The following is a 20,024-nucleotide window of genomic DNA, read 5'->3' as shown; positions in this document are numbered from 1 at the left end:
TGTCAATGTACTTAAGTTTCCTTACCCTTAATGTACCACACATAAAAAGGGACTGAATAAATCATAGTCAAGGAAGAAAAAGAAAGAATTCATGAATCTACACCACTTTTTCTACCCAAAGAGAATGATGTTGAATGGAAACCAAAAGCTATTCAAAAACGGTAGGTTTTATTTGCTGCAGCATCTACCCAATCCAGAGATCTTTTATAGATCTGCATGATATACACAAGGACATTAGACTTGAAATGTCACCTATTTGTTTTGCCTTCAAATATGAAAAATGTGAATTGTATGCTCCATAGCAGCCCCGGAGATGTGAATAGCCTGGTCTGTGCCCCATGGTCATCATTTTGACAAATGCTTTTATGACCAACTAGCACTGAGTTCAAAATGCCCTCAACCTTCACCATCTTACAATCTGAGATGGCTCGCTGGGGTCTTCACTCAGGCTCCCCGCTTTCTGACTGGAAGTTTTTCAGGAAGTTCTCCATACAGGCCACATATGCACAAACCTTTGCCTGGAGGCTATGAGCTTGCCCTGCGTTGGATCCCTGGAATGCTCACTCAACTATAGCCAAATATTTCTGTGTGGCGAGGCCATGCTGTAAAGCATTTGTACTTATATCCTGGCGCTAAAGAGAAAAACAGCAGCTTAAATGACCTGGCTTGTACTTTAGAAGAAATTTTTAAACCCTGTAATAATGGTTTGCTATACATAGGCTGCAGAAATGGATGCCTTTATCAAGGCAAAAAAAGTAGAACATTTTCAGCTATTCAAAGCCAAACATGGTTCTTAAGCATATAACTTTTTGGAGAGTTCAGCTCAAGAACGTGCAACATGCAGAAAGTGAATTGCTTCAGATGAGAAAAGAGGGCATCTACAGGGTATTAGCACCTAACTCTATGTTTAATTTGTTTTTAACAAAATTCAACTGTCAGCTTGAATACCCAGCACTCCAGAGAGAATATGTCTTCCAAAGTCAGATACCCTTGATATTTTGGGGTTGCTTTCAAATAAGGGTTGTGATTACCTCTGTGAGAAGCTCCTTTGCAGCAGCTGAGCAGCATGTGTGGGTGGATGTCAGAGCTCTGGAGCTACCCCCAGCAGCTATCCCCTTGTACCCCAACAACTCAGAGACTGCTCACTTTTCCCCTCTGCAGTCAGGACCAGCCATGTTCAATCTCACAAAATGCTTTAAAGGCAGCCCCACAAAAACATGTGTTTAGAATTTCCCAGAGGCTCAGAGGCCTATTTCTTTGCCTCTTTACCCCTCACCTGACACAAGTCTGGCTGCTCCCCTGGCAGGGAGAGCTGTAACCAAGCTCTGGGGACAAGTTAGTCCCTTACACACTGCTGTCCATATAACTGGCATGGATATTACAGTTTCAGTGTGCTGTCCTCTAACATCTATTAGCAGAAATAATCTCTACCCAAATGTAAGAACTAAAGACTGAAAACACAATGGTCTTCAAGTCTTGTGGTCTTACGTTTCTTAAAGCAAAGCAATTGGTCTTAAAGTCAAGACAAATGATCAGCCAAGACAAAACCAGAGCATTAAATATGTTGGGGTTTGCAAACAAATGAATCCAGCATTGGCTTTCCCAACATCTTCGTCTAACTCAAAAAGATCTCATTCTCCTACTGCTGCCTCAGGTGTATTCATGTTGCAGGCCAGCTGCAACATTAATATTTTCCGTCCCCACAGTTGTGCAGACGCTTTCACACAAATACTACATTCTTTAGACCCAGAGGGAAATTCTTGCTGCCTGCACTTTCGCAGTTGAGCTGCACAGCACTCTGGGAGACTTAAATATGGCACAGTAGTTCTATTGTTTAATAACATTAAAACTGCTTGTTCTCTTGTGATTCTGCAGAAGCCGAAAGATCCTGGCGTGTAGCAGTAAGCGCTCATCTGTTCTATACCTATCAACCAGTTTTCTTCTTCCTAGTGGCTCCCACTTGTTGGTTTTATTTTAGAGATGACTACAGATGCATCAGGATACAATAGATCTCCACCACTGTCACTGTGAGGTTTATGTTTCTCTTTACACACATGAATTTCATTGGCATTTTTCATTGAACCATCTGGATTTAAACAGACTCAGCTGACTAAGAGGAAATTCCACTTTATCAGGAAGATTTCCAATCACTGTTTCTTTATGTCAAAGAAACCTTTCATGCCTTTATCTACCAACACTGTAATTGCCACAAATAGACCAAATAAAGCAAGAAAGTACAGTACAAAAATAGCATAAACCTGTCAGTGGATCTGCTAGACTTTCAAGATCTCTGTTTTGTCCCAAGCCTCCACTTGTTGAGGAACAAACTTGCTTTTTGTTGTCATTAACAACCCACTGTTCACACTGACATGGTGGAAGCCATGCAGCCCCAATGAATTTAAAGTCAGAGCAAAACCACATCACACAAAGAGCACAGGTAAAATCACTCATGCAACAGGCTGACAGCACATCCTGCCTTCTGGGAATCTGGGCATTCTCAGTTACACAACTTAGAAAATTTAAGAAAATCTTTGTATGAATTTCCTCACTGAAAGGCATACCTGAAATGAAATTGTGGGAAAGGACAGTTCAGGCTCTACTGACTGTACATTTTTCTACCTGCTGCCACCCTTTATCATAAACAAATACATTTCCGAAGCAGTGTCAAACAGCCTGCATCAAACTGCTGTCAGATCACAGCTGCACAGGGAGCAGGTTGAGATTACCCCTCCTGACTGGCTGAGAACCACACGTAAGCCTGTGTGACTGCTAGCTTATCTCCCAGATCTCCAGCGCTGGCCTACATGGGCACTCTGGAAGCACGGGTGTCTGTGGACCTGCTGGACACCATGGGCACGCGTTGGCCTGGCCCCCAAAGTGAGCTCTACCCACCTCCAGCAAGCACCAAGGCACTTGTGCTCTGTGCAGCATCCTGCCTGGGACTGCTCTCAGCAACAGCAGACACAGGCTCTAGATTTCATGGTTAGAGTAATGAAAAAGTCAGTGGGGCAGAGACCAGTACAATGAAGAGAAATGTTCAATAATGATAGTAAACATTTCTGTATTTTTGTTTACTGAACCAAGGTTTGCCAAGCTGAACGCAACTGTCTATTAATAATGGAGAAAACTACAAGAGATGTTCTTGGCACTGAAACCTTTTCTAAATAGAAAACGTTCTTCTACAATATAGGACAGAAAACTTGAGACTACAGGCATATTCGATTTAAATGTAACACTAGGAAATTCACAGCAATGTGTCCTTTTTTCACTCTTTAGCATTAATTTTGCTCGTTCACACCAATGACTACTCCAACAGGGTAACTCCAGGTTTTAAAAGGAAGAAAACAAAAAAATGTATTTATGACTGCCGGGGATCCCTTCTTTCTTTTGACCACTAGGAACTTTACCAGCTGAGGGGACGAGTGACTGCTTTCCTCTAATACAGATGCCTCTTCATTTCTGAGGACCTACCGGGTAGCCTGAAACCTGACCCGGGCCTTGTACTTGTGCCTGGTTCAGTAACACACAGTGCTTCTGCCAGCCCACAGGGCTCCTTGGGTATTACAGGCTCAGTAGATGGGATCACTTTTTTTTTTTTTTTTTTTTAATTAAGTACAGTAGAACCTTTTTACAGTTACGCCAAACTAAACTTTGCATGTCTTTTCTGAAGTGTTTTTTTCATTATAATCAGAGTCACAATTAAGCAAAATTGGATGCAGCAAAACCACTTTTCATTCTGGTTCTGCTGCAAACAGAATATCACTATCTAGATTTGTGGTAGGCACACTCCAGCACTTCATTTTATTTAACTAAAAACAGTGTTTAAAAAATTTAACTGTATTACTATTTTTGCTACAAAGCAACCCCCACACACTCTGCCTACGAGTAACTTTTCCTTTACAAACTGTTGGATATACCAAAGGTGACGCTGCTGGTATAAAATGAGTTGGTATGGAGCATGCTTTTCCCTCTAGAAATGCCTAAGCGACCAATATGTTACCACCTCCCTGTGAAGTTTCACAGGACCAAAGCTGTGGCAACAGAGCAGAGCAGCTTCCCATGGGGCAGCTCCCTTTTAATCAACAACCCTTAAAGCTGCCCCTGTAGTCGATAACTGACAAATTCAACTAGGTATCGGATATCCAACAAGGTAAAGTCTGGCTCACAGTGAAGTTTGTTGACTGCACAACTATTGGAAATACTCACTCTACGTGTATTATTTGTATTTCTCAAAGTACAAGAGCCATAATTGTGCAAATAATCATATATAGATGTTGAATAGCCTTACATAAATTGTATCTTTTGCTTAACCTTGAGATTTCTAGGGAAGAGGGACAGCATTTGGAGATACCCGCATCAGATCCTTTCACCTGTTACAGGATGGCAGTGAAGCTTTCAGAGAGCCTTGCTGCAGCGGCAGATTTTCAAGGAAAGGTCTGCAACATGCAGGAAGAAGAGCACAGGCCAAGACAGAAGGTGAAAAAACACTGAATAATCTATAATGTAAACGCATGCACTGACTGCACAGCTAGCTGGCAAACCACACAGATGCACAGCTAACTGCACTGTAAAATCACTACCACTTCAGAGCACAGAGCTAGAGGTGGGTAAGAGGCACAGCTGGTAAAGCAGATATGGGCCCTTCACATGCCATTTGGACAGCCAGTTTAAAATGGTGCTTCCCTTCCCTAGGATTTGGGTAGGAGATCTGGAATCTTTCAGAGGGTTTTTCCCCTCAGGTTACAGGTCCTTGTGCCCTACAGCAGGCCCTTGCAGCAGCTGGAGAAGAGCCGGGCTCCTCTGCCACGTGCCACTGAGCTCCATGCAGCATCACGTAGCGGCATCCTCATTTCATTTGGTTAACAGCAATGAATTAGGACAAGGAGCCCTTTGAAAGACAGAAGCTCCACTTGGTCCTTATTTACCAGAATGGTGTCAGCTTGTACAAAAAAAGGTGATGAACTGTAAGGAAAACTGGCAGCCATCCAAAGATAATCTCCCTTCAGATACAAGTTCTGGCATCTGACAAGATGGAAGCTCATTTAAGCTGTTCTGCAACTGTCCAAAATATGTTTCCACCCTGGTCATTCTTGCTTTCTCACTCTGGTAATTTTTCTAAGAAAGGATGCTTGGGCCTAGGCCTTCTGTTGCGAGTGAGAGCGCTTCATGCCAGAAAACAAACAAGAGAAAAGAGACATTAAAGTCCTGTCTGGCGACACCATTAACAAGTTCACAGTCACCATTTCCTTCTTCCTCTCCTGCACCAAGTGTTTCTTCCCAGACAGTGATCCAGACTGCTGATAGCTCTGGCAGGGAGCTTTTACCAGAAATTTTAGCAGGAAATGTTAATTTGCAAGCCTCGGTGTCCTCCCTCAGGGAAGAGGGACGTTACATCTGCAGAGCCCCAGTGCAGGGACCCAGAGCTCCTCTGACCTGCCTGCGACGTGCGAGAGAGAAACTTCTGCGTGGCTCTAGCACAGCTGAGTAAAAAATCAACTGCACTCATTTGTTTTCTTTTTCCTTTTTCCCCCAAGCAATGCAATACTAGAAGAATGTCCAATGCAAACAGAAAAATTCTATTAATGAAATATCCAATTTAGTGTAGTTTCATAGCTTAACTCTGAACTCAGCCTGATTTCTAGGACCCAAAGCCTAGCTGGGAACTTGCAGGCTTGGAATTTTAAAAAACAACTGTTTTGCTTTGTGTAAAAACTCTACATCTCTATAAATTTGTGTAATGGTAAAAATAACTTGTGTGAAACAGTAAATATAACATGAAATATTAACAAATTAGATATTAGGGATAAATAGTTTTTCTGGACTAAAGTGTAACATCTTATGTGAGAGGAAGGAAAGACAGACTCACTTTATGAACAGTTCCAGTAAGGCTGCAGTAAAACTACAGGTTGCTTGCAAAATTAAAAAAAACAATCCTATAAACTCATTGAAAAATTATGCAAATAGGACTCTTGAAAAGTTTTATTACTTAGATCACCTGATTTCCTTTTCTTCCTCTATGAACTTTGAGCATAAGTCTGTAATTACTTACTATAAGTGCAGGAGAGAATAGTGTTTTCGATTAGGAAAGCTTTTATCAATCATGAGAAGTTTCATTTGATTTGTTTTATGTGTTTGTATGTTCCTCTGAGCCAGGACAAATGTTCTTACCACACTCATATTTGTGTGGTTAGCAGATTTTTCTGCATCTCTTTTGTCCTTATCCTCCAAAGACAAAACAAATGTTGTACTGCTGAATGTTGAACTTTGCAATTTTCGTGCTGCATTGCGACAGTAATATATTTTGACTAACTATATGAGCCGCTAACATGTACAGTCTAGGCAGCTGCCATGGAACACCAAAGGTCTACTTTTTTTTTTCACTGCTAACTTTCAACCGACGTGGTACTCTGGATGACTTCAGAATATAGTATGAGGTGCATAATTTAATCCAGTTACATTTCTAATACAATTTTGCTAAGAACATTGAAGTGTATTTCAACAAAACAAACCTTCCATGGAACAGCAGGAAAGTATTAGAGGTGGCATCAAACCACTGACCCATTAGATATAAATTACTCACAGCATGTTCCCCACAAAACAGAGTAACAAAATTTGCAGGCCGTAATATGAGGCTGTACCCAGAAATACTTTCCAGATGAAACAAACAAGATTTGCAGTGGTTTTGTGACACAATCAGCAACTTGCTGCTATTGGAAGAGAGATTATCTAGTGCATTTGGTGCTCTGAGTCTGTCTCCTTCTACACCTCCTTTTCTTAGCTGAGTGAGCCATAAAACCTGATGAGGATGCTCCTACAAACGTAAGCCCCATCACTGTTCTGTGTGTCCTTTCCTCTCTGTGCAGCTAGATCTGAATGCTGAACTTCTGAATTACTTTTGTTTAGTAAATCTAGCAAATACAACAACTACCAAGCATGTGCGATATTTTAGCCCCACGGCTCTTCCTTATTTTGCAAAGATATAGCCCTGTCACTGTTACCCATGTACTCTTAAGAAGTAATGTGGCTAGCTTGGACCATAAGCTTACACCATTTAAAGGACCTATGACTGATTTCTATTTACTTATTCATTTACAAGAGAGGCACATCTATGCTAGGAATAATATTTTTCTGATATGGGTGTCTCTAGTCATATCCTATGTATTACATTTCTACTTCAGACCGAGTTTTAGGGCATAATTTCACAGTGTGTACAACAACTTAATAGATTGTTTTCCTTTGAAATTCAGATTTATACTTTTAGCTTTTTTTTTTTTTTTCATGGCGTTTATTCAAAGTAATGTTTCTCATGCAAGAAGCAGCATTTCACATAGTCTGCAGCAAGAAACACCTTCTGGTAAGTACAGACCTATTTTTGCAGTACTTGATAGTATATTTTCTTCCTGAAATGTTCCATTATTTGCAGTATTTCCATCATGCAAGTTTACTTCTATTTTCTTTTTAATTCAGTTATGAGTGCAGTGCCTATCAGTTGTTTTCTCGACACAACTCTCCCAGTCTTACCTGGAACTCTCCCAGTTTCATCTGTTTGGAAAAACTGTATCCCTTTGACTGCAAGCCACTGGCAATGGGGAGCATTTGTTTCACTCTCTGTTCTGTCTAACACAAGACTGAACAACTGGAGCCTCCAGCTGATTCTATCTGCACTCCAGGAGTCAGAGGCAAACATCTGGAATTTATTTGTTAGAAATAAAATAAATGACATCTTTTCAGGAGTTTTAGCTTGCACCTGTACTTATAAATCTCCTCCACGAGGACAAGTTATGAATAAATTCAATCAGGAGCAGGAGGTAGAGGGCTCTTTTGGCTCAGCCCCAGCTGAGGGCCCCAGGAAGAAGGACAGCACCGACGTGCCTTGCAGGCAGTTTGCTCAGAACTGCTCTCTCCCACCCAACAATGAGCAATGTGCTGCATTAGGCCTCTTGGGGCCCGCTGGATTTCAGCACACACATCCAGCCTGCTGTTTGACTGGGTCAGGGGGTCCCTGATCTCCTGGTCCCCTCTCCCCAGTGGAGTGCTCCATCCATGCTGGGAGTTAATTCCAGCTTTGCTGCTGGAGAAACGTAGCCCTGAAGGTCATTTTTGTTGTCTGTAATGCCAAGAGTGGTTCCAACTTCAGCAGAAGCTGCAAAGGGGAATGGAAATGAGGAACTAAGGGAGGAATTTAAGAGGACAGTACTGCAAAAACAGAGTAGTAATGGGGGAGCAGAGGTCAAAAGAATCAAACACCACCGCTGTTATCTGATGGGAGGGCACAAAGGTACAGGATGAACCTCTGAAAATATGCAGAGGAGGGAACAGGGAATACACAGAGAGGAAAAAGGGCAGCAGAGAAACAAAGAGAGAGAAGCCCCTGCCAATTGTTTGGATGAAGGTTACCTTTGCCTAGGCACTGCACTCATTGTCTGCAGCCGTCTCCTTTCCTGCTGCTTTCCTGAGCCTCCCTGAGCACAGACAGTGCTCGTTCCAAATCGGAAGGTGACTGATGTGGTCCTGTGCTATGGGCAGGTCCACACGAGGGACTAGATCAACTTCTCTATTTTTGCTTGTACAGAGTACAAGGTCTTCATCACAGGGGTTTAACAGCCTGAAGTGAAAGCTGACTGTACCTCATCCAGCTTGTCCTGGCAGACTGTCTTGGATAAAATTCACATTTAGGGACTGGTAAGATCTTAGCAAGACAACCCCATTGCAAATGGAACCAAACACCTGAGCATGCAAAGCAGATTCACACAAGTACTGCTGGGTACCGCAGCCAGTTCATTTCTCCACACACTGGCTTTGGGCCCCACTAGTGAAGCAAGATGCTGCAAGAAGAGGCACTCGGTATTGTGCAGGAACCAGCTGTATTCCTTTCTGACCATGAAGATAGGCAGAAGGAAACATCATCTTTGTTTCTGCAGAGACTCAAAGATGAAGAAGTAAGACCAAAAGAGAGCACAGCACTGCAGTGAGGTGACAGCCCACACACTGCAGTCAGTACTTCCCATTATATGGACTGAAAACATCAGAGAGACACTTCAGCAAAACTGAATCTGGTTGAGAAAGCCATTAAACAAACAAACAAAAAAGGCAAACTCAACCACCCCAGTGATGGGCTGGTTCCTACAGATGTCTCCAGCATACCCTGTTGGTCTGTTAGTCATCAGATGTTCCCTGACTTTTCCACTGCTCTGTAGGGCAACTCCAAATGTTTGTTTTGTTTTGTTTTGTTTGTTTGCTTTGGTTTGTTTTCTTAAATAAAGGACATTAGAAGATTCCTTACAAGAACTGCTTTCATGAAGTGATCAACTGCTTTTAGCCAAGTACACAAGCTGTTTGGGGAAAAGAAAAATAGTATCTGGAGGTGGGGTAACACCAAGCCAGGGGAAACCATTTGCAGCACAACAGACCTACAGAAGAGCTCGAGAAGCACAAGTCAAGCACCATAAGGCACACAGCTTGCCCTATTTTTGCAAAGGTTGTTTCTTTTTTTCCGATAGATACTTCCTCTTGTGGTGCATGACAGGAGGCTAACATGGTGATGCTGTCGGTATTATCGAGTAAAGCTGCCCAAAGCTCTGTCTGCAAGAACTGTTGAACTAAGGTCTGCATTGCTCATCACTGGTTCTTGTCCAAGGGGAAGTTAATAACCCTGTGCCACCGGCCAAAAAACAAGCAAACCAAAAATGTAAGGGGATCAGACCCCTGGCAGAGCTTCGGTATTCCTGATCTCAGCAATCAGACTCCACTGCACTAGCTAGCAGGGGAACCAGCGATGCATGCCTTGCTGACAGTTCCTCAGCATTACAGCATGAGCAGCTTCAGAAGCAACAGTTTGCAGAATGTTTTGCAACACCTGGACAGAGATGGTTTCACACATACATCATACAACACCAAATTATAAACCTCCCAGTTATAAATCTGACTGCTCCAGGAAGGAATCTATTAATACAATTCTTACAACTCAATTAAAATGAAAACATCTTCATGACAGAATAAAATTAAAAAGAATAATAAATCTAAAAGCCATTGAAAAAGAAAATTACAGTAACAAACATGGGGTTTTATCATTGCTCATCATTTAAATTGTCAGCTTTATCCTCATGGCAAGCAGGCAGCTCTCGTTCACAACTGAACACCTACTTTATTTATTTAGCTATGCTGCATTTAACCTTACATCCTGTCTGCTGGGTGCATCCGGCTCCACAGATCTCCATGCAGCGAAGCCTTAGCATAAGGTGGGGGAGCTACTTTCCACAAGCCAAAAAACAGGAAATTTGATGACATTGTTCAGTGAGCAGACGTCAGCAGAGAGTGATACAAAAGAGTAAACAACTTCCTAGCAGCAGCAGACAAATGGGCCGGAACTACTGGAATCCTGTGATGTCTGGTGTGTTCTGCATGAAAATTACTGTCTCGATGAAAGGGAGCGATCTTCATCCGATGCAAATTGGAGCTGCTCCCTGGAAATCCAGGAACCACACACCAATTTGATCGGTTTAAGATCTGACCCCAAATCTTTACCTTTCTGATCATGGAAATACCATTTTTGTGAATATTCTGAGTATTTTGTAAATATTCTTATTGTTTTAATGCACAAAAAGCTCATGTGAATAAAAAGGATAAATTTCAGTGAATGTATGGACGGCAGTATCAGAAATGCTGATGCTATTTCCTTATGACCATGTTACCTTCAGTCTAACAATAACGACATACAAACATATATTCTTGTTAAAATATTTTGATATGAACCAAGCCCAGCACTCTGCCAATGGAACGGAGCAGTAGGTATGACATCTTCTTTCTGTATTTCAGTGTTTGCTTTGTGAAATCTTCTCTCATACTTTTCAGCTATGGGCAAATGTCAAATATGATCCAAAAAAATAACCTCTCAGTTAGGCGTATGACTCAAAGCCAGGTTACAGCAGGCAGAAAGGAAATGTAGGGAAAGACATTTTTGCTCTAACTGAATGTCATTCTGCCCATCTCTGTCCAATTTAATGATCCCTTAACTGCAAAGAGTAATATCTGACCAGTGACCACAAATACAGAGCTTCACTACGGCATCCCAAACAACTGTATCAATAAAAATTGTATCCTTGGGACAAAATCTTTTCCCTACTCAGCTACTGTAAAGAGACCACTGAGGCATATTATTTTCAGTTCTTTTACATTACCTTTTAAGCTATTTCTTTCAAAGGGTGGATGCAGAGAATCAAGTCCTATTCTAAACAAGTACGTTCTTAAGAGGAGCTTATGACAAACAGACTAGGAGGCTTCTGGGGGCTTTATGATTTTGGAAAATTTGGGGATCTTACCAAAAATACACAGGAATGTTCCCTGGGAGGATGCAATTCAGTAAGTACAATCCCAGGACTCTCCTCTCATCCAGGTATCCCTCCTAGCCAAAATATAAACAGAATAGACTCCTAAGATTAAAATTAGCAGCTAAATTTAGAGCTGTCCACGAGACTGCCTTACTCTCAGTAAGAGAGAGATGGAACAACAGGAAAAAGCCAGATGCTTCTCAGCACTCCTCGCCAAATTCTCCTCTCCTTGGAGACACAAGAAGTAATATGTAATCCTGGGGAGGAAGACACACCAATAACCATGTCAACGCTGCAGTCAAATGACAAGGCAAACACACTGGGCCAATCTATCTGTAATGTAACTCTAGTAACTTGAGCAGACTTTGTTCCTCCTAAATACTGGCAAGTGGCCATAGGCTAACAAATGGCTAGACAAAAAACAAAAAAACATAACACCCAAACTGCTACAAATGCCTATAAAAAAGAGCAGGTCTACAAAAAACAAAGCAAAACAAAAAGCACCAAAAAAAACCCAACCAATTGCTTCTTATTCCTCACTCTACTTACATCACAATTTTCCTGGTTTCAATTAATGCACAATTTGGGCAGAGTTACCACTAATTTGCAGTGTTTTGCTTGAGTAAGGGAAAAGAGAAGATACTGTTCCTTCAGATTTCACAAGTAAATGTGGGCAAGCAGTCTGGGACAGGCGGGCATGCCATGAACCCAGAGCTTTGGTGGCATTTGCCAGCCCCTCCAGGCTGTGGTGGAAGCTCCTCACGGACGTCTCGAGCACCTGGCTGGTGGTGGACCAACAGCGAGCACTGTGCAAGCATGGCCTAGGCCACTTTCCCAGGACATGCCACAGGTGCAAGCAGTCACTAGTGACAGAAGAGGAACTCTCAAGAAGCTTGAGACCGAGCTTATGGAGGCCGAATGGGGCCTAACCCTGCCCAAGGCTGTTGAGCCGCATGGGCTCACCCCAATTCTCTCATTCTTCCTCACCTCCTCAGTTTGAATGTAAGAAGCAAGGGATTAAAAAAGCAAGCTCCTGTCTACTTGTACACTGATCATGCACAACTCTTCTCTAGCTTTGGTTACATGATAAAGTTTAAAAATATACGTTACCAGCAAAAATTTCCACGAATAAACGAATCGATCTGGAGGAATGCCAAAATATTTATCAGAGAATGACATTCACTTGGGTGTGACAACAAAGTCGAAAAGTTAATAACTTATCTGGAGACCAGGTTTCTGCAAAACCTGCTGGGCTCCAGGATGAAAACATCATTTAACTACAACCCCCTTTCCATATTTTCCTTCCATTACAGCTTACGGCTAATAGGTAGCTATGGAGAGAGACCTTGCTCTGACCTGCAGCAACAGCAGCGATGGTGTTGTGACACAACCGAGTGGAGTTACATGGCTACACAAGCCTGTCATCCACACACCTCTCTTCTTCAGGGCCTTCCATTGTTAAGTCCTGATTTATATCAATAGAGGTGAGCGTGGTGACCAAAGGCAGACAGCACGTGGCTTTGAATATAAATGAAAGCACGGAATGCTATTGTGTGCGAGCACAGAAACAGGAGCAGCATAGGAAGGGTGGGTGGCTGTGCCGAGCCATCTGCTGATAGAGCCTACTGTCTGCTCAACACGGGGCCGTGGAAAAGGGCAGCAACCCCTGCAGGACCTCCCTCCCCTTTCCCGGTGGCCTGAGGCCCTGCCTGGCAGGTACGGCCAGACACAGGGCGTTCTGCAGTCCTCTGAGATGCCACACAGCTGAGACCGACCCTGCAAGCCAGGCCACCGCCTCCTGATCTTTGCCGTGCAGCTAAATGGAGATCTCCTCTTGCCTTCTGTGTCTGGTATATCTGTTGTTATCACCTTCGTTTAACTGAATTTCTACATACCGGTTTGTCTCATGGAAGTGTATTTTGGAGCTACGCTGCACAGCAGAAGTTTAATGGCACTTTCTAACCAGTTCAAATGAGTAATAAAAACCTGGTCTAGGTTTATGGGAGAGTTAAGCTGGAGGCCACTAACTACGCTATTTCCCCCATTTTACACCTATTTTGAGTTACTTTACATTAAATTACAAATGGACTAAACTGAAATGTTTTCTGATATAAAAAGAGTGCTTGTGAGGAAAAAACTACAGCTCCAAGGGTTAGATGCACCTACCACTCGCCATCCACAAAGGGGAATGTGTTTCTTACGGGCTCCCTGCACAGTGCTAAGCTTTGTTTCTGTAGAGATTTTGACATATGGCCGAAGTTAGACCTTAAATTAGAATATTCCTCTTTGAATTGAGAAATGATCTTTCTGTCCAAATGAATAGTGTATTCAGTGTGAATAAAGCTTCTGCTATTGCACAGCTCATCTTATCTACTGATGTCATTTCCTCAGTTGCTTCTATAATATTAATAATCACCATATAGCCAAAGAGGTCATATACTAGGAATGTATACTTTAAAATTCTTTGACATTGCAGAAGAGTTTGAACAAAAAATCTATGTTTCTGGCTGGATGGACACACTGAATGACTGCCAGGAAATGACGTTATGTCATTTAAAGGTGGGGATAAAGAAACCTGTCTGCTGAGGGAAAAAGACCCCAGATTGCAGGAAAAATGCAAGAGTTGAAGATGGAAAGGAAAATCATCAATGAGTAATAAACCTAACCTCCCTTAAAAAGCAGAAAAGGACCACAAACAATGTAGTCACACCAATATAACCAAAGGATCACAGAAAAATCACAAAGATTAGATTTATGTGTTCTAGGTATTTCTGATGCAATTCTGGATGATTCTTGGTCTAAAATGACTTTCAGCAGTGTCTTCTCTTCTCCTGAGGCAGTGGAAGATGCATGCTGCCTGGACGCAACATTTTCAGCAGTCAGCCCCTAGCTGCACAGGCACCTCAGTGATTCCCAGTTACCTGCCCAGATGAAGAGCAGAGGAAAGAAAAATGCTGGTGCCACCTCTTCAAAGCCTGGCCACAGAGGTGCACCAGAGAGTGACCAGAGAGACCTTGCTCTTCTGGGAACCAAGGAGCTCACGGGACTGAGCTGAGCTGCTGGCAGTGGAGTGGGCTCTGGGAGGACCTGCATGATCCAAATCATTCCACACTCATTTCTTGAGCTTTAACAGGTGATCCACACCAAGGGGAATTAATGAGTATATTTGAAAAATAAAGTTTATGTTAGAAAAAAAGAGGACCAAGACATTCTTTAGCATCTTTGATTTATATAAAGCCCTTCATGTCACCATATATAATTATGCTTGAAGCATTTCTCTTCTTGAAAATTACTTTCTATTAAAAACCAACTGTTTCTACATCGAAAATTTTTAAAATGTAAATTTAAGGTGGTCTTTTACATAGACACTCTGACCTTTTATACATTAGAAATCATTCTGTAAGGGATTTCAGAGCACACAAACACTACTCTGGGAGAGACCAAGATACTGACTTGACAAAGTCTTTATAAACCAAGCAGTTTTTGACAGATTTTTCTTCCTCGTAGTAGCTTGGGTATGTGCTCTCCCCAGAATGTATTCTATTTTTCTTCACTAGTGAGTAGCAATGTTACCAGATCTAGCATCTCTTTAAGGGATCTCACAATATTTAATCTTTTCCTTCAAGCCAGAGTTGCAGTTCCTGGGGCCATGTGACTGCATGAGATTGCCAGCTTTCCTGGAAAAAAAAAGGTTACTTCTACCTCTTGCAGTTGCAAAAAAAAAATAAGCTCAAATTTTTAGGACTGAGGCAATTCAAACACCAGAACAGTAAGGAAAGAGAGAACCAAAGCGTGCTTGTACTTAAAATAGATTCATTTCCCATACCCAGTGCATTTTTTGACTGGAATAGAGATTTTCAATTCTCTGGAGTTGGCTGTACTGCACCAGTGCAGCAGAAATGGGTCACAACTGCTGTAGGACTTTGATCTGAGCAAGAAAGGCATTAAGCACTAAGCAAAACAGGGTAAAAGGGCAAGGATCAGCCTGATTAACTCCTGCACCTGAAGTCAGACCCTCCATCAATATTCAGAAATCTGTTTTCAGCACTTAGTTCCCAAGTACAGGGCTGCCACTTTTCAAAGGAGACATGGAACAGGAAAACGAGCATTTGGAGCATCACACGGCCTAATGGTCCTGGACAGACAAAAGTAACCTGGGCTAGCAAGTAGCACAAAACAAAGGTCAAAGGTGGAAAGTGCTGGTTCCAGTGTGTGCCCTGCTACAGCAGCAAACACAGAAACAGGTAAAGCCAGCAAAAAAAAGGTAGCTGGAGACTAGAGATCAGCCTGCAAATGGCAAAGAAGTAAATTAATAATTTACACTACAAGAAAAGCTTATCCTTTCACAGGGCAGAATGTCAAATCACAGAGCTAGAACACATCTGCAGAGGTTATCTAGATCGTTCTCTGTCCGAAGGCAGGATTCATTCAGTTATGTCACCCTTATCACATATTTGCCTAAGTCTCTTTTAAACTCCATGACTCTCAGCAACCTACTGAATCTCTTCACTGTCTTCTCTGTTTGGAGCTTTTCCCAATCTACCAAACTCCAATATTCTCTGTAATTAAGGCTCATTATAATAACTCTTGTCCTATTCACCATGGACACAAAAAAATGATCATTCCCTTTCACTCTGCAGCAGCCTTTTGCAGATCTGAAGGCTGTTTAGTTAATGGAAGTAAAGGACTTGTTATTTTCCTTTATCCTTTAAGTCCAAGCATTAGGAAAAAAAAAAAATAAAATTAAAAACACACAGAAAGGTTGTAAACACTCGTGGTGGCTGTATGAACTATGACTTGTGAGCAGTAGCTTGTCTAGCTTGAACACACCTTACAGGGATTGCAGGAGGGATGCACACACACAGAGAGAAGCAGCTGGGCACAGAAAACATCCTGGAGCATGATGATCCTTATCCGTTGGATCCCAGCTTCTAGGAAGTGCCTAGAGAGTACAGGCACTGACTTCCATGGAAGCTCTTCTGTTGAAAACAAAGACCCTGCACCTCCACAAAAGGACTGTGCCCAGGGCAACACACAAACACCTGCTCATCTCTTATTAAAACTTAGAGAGTTTTTAAGTTTGTGCTTGTCTTCTTTGCTGAATCACGGCTTGGTGTTGTACACAAAGAAGGCTGTAATACACATTCATTTGCAGTCTGACAACCTAGGCATTATAGGAATTACACAAATTACATCTTGTTCTTAGGATTGCACTTGGATCATTTCTGTCAGTCCCCAAAGAGAGAATTTCACTGGATGTTTATTACAACAGCTGGGATTAACTATGTGCTCTAGTAAAGACACTAGAAATCCTAGCAGGAGGTAACTGTATAATTACATTTCTCATAGACTTTTCAGAATGAAATACAAATCTCAGTTAGTGCTTACTGACATCTCCAGAGCACATAAACTCATAAAAGAAGTTTTCATAGATCTATAAAAGGAAAGAGAAAAGCTTACTGGAAAACAACAAACTGGTCACACTTATCTTACTTAATTTGAATGAGGCTCTGGCAGACCAGAAAGTATAAAGGAAACAGTTGTGTAATGCTTAATGACTGCTTAGAATGGAAAAATGCTTCTTCTTTTATCTTAGCTTGTTATAAGGGGTTGGGTCAGAGTACAACACAGCTTAAATGGGAAATCATGCCTATGATCAACTACAGTTTTTTAAAGTTGTGTGCACACACTGTACAGTACCAGGGTAGCTTTGAATCATGTTGAAAATATAATTACTTCTATTTGATAGGAAGTTGTGGCTTTAACTTTAAAGCAAAAAAAAAAACAAACAATAAATTGAGTATCAAACGTTCTTGCAGGACAGAGTAAGTATTCTCACGGGAACAGGAAATAAATTCAGCACCATCTACATGTATTTGATACTGGTAAATCCATACCCCATCTCTTTGTTCTCTGACTCTCCATACATTAACTGGCAGACAAATTAGCAGGAAATGGTCTTTCCCATCGATTTACAAAGTTTCCCATCTCCATATATCTCAGCTCCTGAAATGAACTAGCGCTGCAGCACGCCATGGAGGCTGTGACCTTCACCCGGACGGGCCTAAGTGGGGAATGCTCTGCTCTCAGTAAGGTCACTGCAGCGTCCCAGCCCAAAAGAATCGGGGGCTTCTGTTCTGAGCACTGCCTCAAGTCTCAGCATCGCTTGGGAGCCTAGGACATGTTGTTTCTCAGCCCAACCTCCCTGATTGTTGCAGTGGTTGTGTTCCAACAGATGCAACAGAAAGAAACAGGGAACATAGTCCTGGCCCGAACAGGCGCAGCTCTCGCAGTCTTCTGCCTGAGCTGCACCAGCAGGAAACTCTGCTCCATACCATAAAAATAGGCTTTGAGTTTTTCAAAACAATATGTTAGCCTTCCCATTGTGATATTATGCCATACGTTACACATGCCAGACATAAAAGTCAGAGTAACACATAAGGAGATTTTTACAACTGTATGCCAAGAAAAACACCCCCAGTGCTTTTGCTCTTGAATCTTGCACTTCTTGTTAATTCAGCTTGAACTCCGTGTCTTCTGAGGCAAGAGTACTGCAGTGCACCTACAGCTTATTGTTGTTACCTCTGCTCAGACAGACCTTATTAGTAGGCAATATAATATGACATCAATGACTGTGAGCACCGGCAGCAGTAAAAAAGACCCAGGTGAGGACCTGCCCCTTTTTACAGCTTTACTTAGGAAGTTGCACCTTTCACAGCTGCAGCTGGCTGAAGCACATTTCATTGCCAACAGTTTTCTACATGTTCCAGCACTAAAAACTCAAGACCCGCAAATAGATGATATTGAAATCACAGTCCTTAAAAAAAGGAAAAAAAAAAACAGCAAGGAAAGCAACAATGGCAATGCACAGGCTTAGCACAAATCTCATCATCTGTTTACACTGGCCATCTCTCAAACCACTGGCCGATATTCGACTGCTTTTGCAATTATTAATCCCAAGAACCCAAATTCATTTAAACATGCATGACTAGATTCTGATACTTTCGCTCCTGCTGCACAGACCCTTACTCCTTTAAAAGTCTGGACAAAATGAAAGTGTCCAGATTAGAAATCCAATTTAAGCTTGAAACAAATTTGGGAATTTCAATTTTTGTGTTTTTTTTTTTGTTTTTTTTTTTAAAACTTTTCACATGACTTAGCAATTACATTTTGTGCAGTGCCTCCAGACCGGCAGGCTGCATTGGGTCGGGACCCTGCACAAACCTACGGCAAAGCCGGTGCAGTGAGGGGGGTCCCTGCCAGCTCCCCAAAGCATCCAACCCCCTGTTTGATTGGGACAAGTCCTGTGGTGATGGTGCCCTTCCTGCTGAGGGGTAGGTGGCAGCCCAGAGGAGAGCGAGGACTGGGATCTCTTAGGGAGGTAAAGCAATGTGAGGAGTTACCTCCAACCAACATTTTAGAGATGACAGCTAATTTCTACGGGAACAGTTGTGGGCCAGCGCAGATCACCAGCAATCAAGTCTGAGTCTTCATTCCAACATCTTGTAGACATCTTTTTGGGCCCTGGAGCATTGTCACAGGTAACAAAGGCCTAAGGCTGCCCTAGGGTTAATGCATCCCTTCCCAATTCAACATATTCTCCACTTGGACACTGTTCCTGTGGCAGATGAAATCCATCCCTTTCTTTTTTTTGCTTGTCCTCAGACAATAAAGAAATCTCACAAAGGGTCAAGCCGCATCATCCCTGCTGCCAGCTAACAATTCCTTATCGCCATTACTCATGTATAGTGTTTGTGTTTTCCCCTTGCCATAGCAACGTTGCAGCCCGCTACAAAGAGCCTGCATGAAATAAATCAATGGAGTCTGTGGCCCCGAGAGCCGCCCGGCTGAACAGCGGTTCGTGTCGAGGGGAGAAGGTGGGGGAAAAAGCCTGCTACGTGTTATCGTACCCGAATCACAGATTTTTATCGTTCATACGCTAGTAATTGGCAAGTGTGATGTCCAAAGAAAATTGGCTAGTATAAAATCTTACAGGGAATGTAATATTAGGAGGACATGCGTGAGATGGTTGTGATTATTAATCATCATTGTAACATTAAATGTTGATATTACACATAAACACCAGAAATTTGGCCTCTACATCAGAGACCTTGGAGTCCATGAGACACAGGCCTTGATTCCTCCTTATACCTATGTCCTTTATTCCAATGAACAGCCTCGCTTGCTGCATGAGATGTAAGTCTTGCACAAAAAAAACTATATGTGATAGACAACACAGATTCAGGAAAAAAAAATGGTGACCTGCAAAACACTTTAAGGAAAGCACAAAGGATATCCAGGCCAGTTTCATTCACTTTTCTAGAGCTTTTAACCCACTCTTCCTGTTTATTCCTCAAATATCAAGCTTCACTGCAATTCTCAAAATATATTTACTGTTTTAATTAAGAAACTCAGGATGCTGATACACTAACAAAAATGCCCAGAAACAGACCTTTTAAGATCCATAGACATCTTAACCTAAACATAGATGCTCAGTGCCGTGGACATGCCTGCTGGTCCTGGAGGTTGCTCATAGGCTGTGTGTTATGCACACCACGGAGCAGCCCAGGGGATCTTCCATGCCCCTGCTGGGCACTGCAGTTGGCACCCAGCAGGCACCGCTGTTTATGTGATGCAGGAAGTCCCCCGGTGCCTCCACAGTCAGCGGCACCTAACCAAGTGCTGTAACAATCATAG

The 20,024-nt window shown here is 42.3% G+C and overlaps 1 protein-coding gene across 6 annotated transcripts in view; it reads right to left on the bottom strand.

The window, feature by feature from the left end:
- The window catches only part of LOC101793360 (high affinity cAMP-specific and IBMX-insensitive 3',5'-cyclic phosphodiesterase 8A), a 183,778-nt gene that overhangs the window by 65,442 nt on the left and 98,312 nt on the right, over positions 1 to 20,024 (bottom strand). The window lies entirely within an intron of this gene.

The sequence above is a fragment of the Anas platyrhynchos genome, chromosome 11 (assembly GCF_047663525.1).
Source record: "Anas platyrhynchos isolate ZD024472 breed Pekin duck chromosome 11, IASCAAS_PekinDuck_T2T, whole genome shotgun sequence".
NCBI classification, from domain to species: Eukaryota; Metazoa; Chordata; class Aves; order Anseriformes; family Anatidae; genus Anas; species Anas platyrhynchos.
Note: the sequence above shows the minus strand (reverse complement) of the source record. Positions and strands in the feature narration are given on the sequence as shown.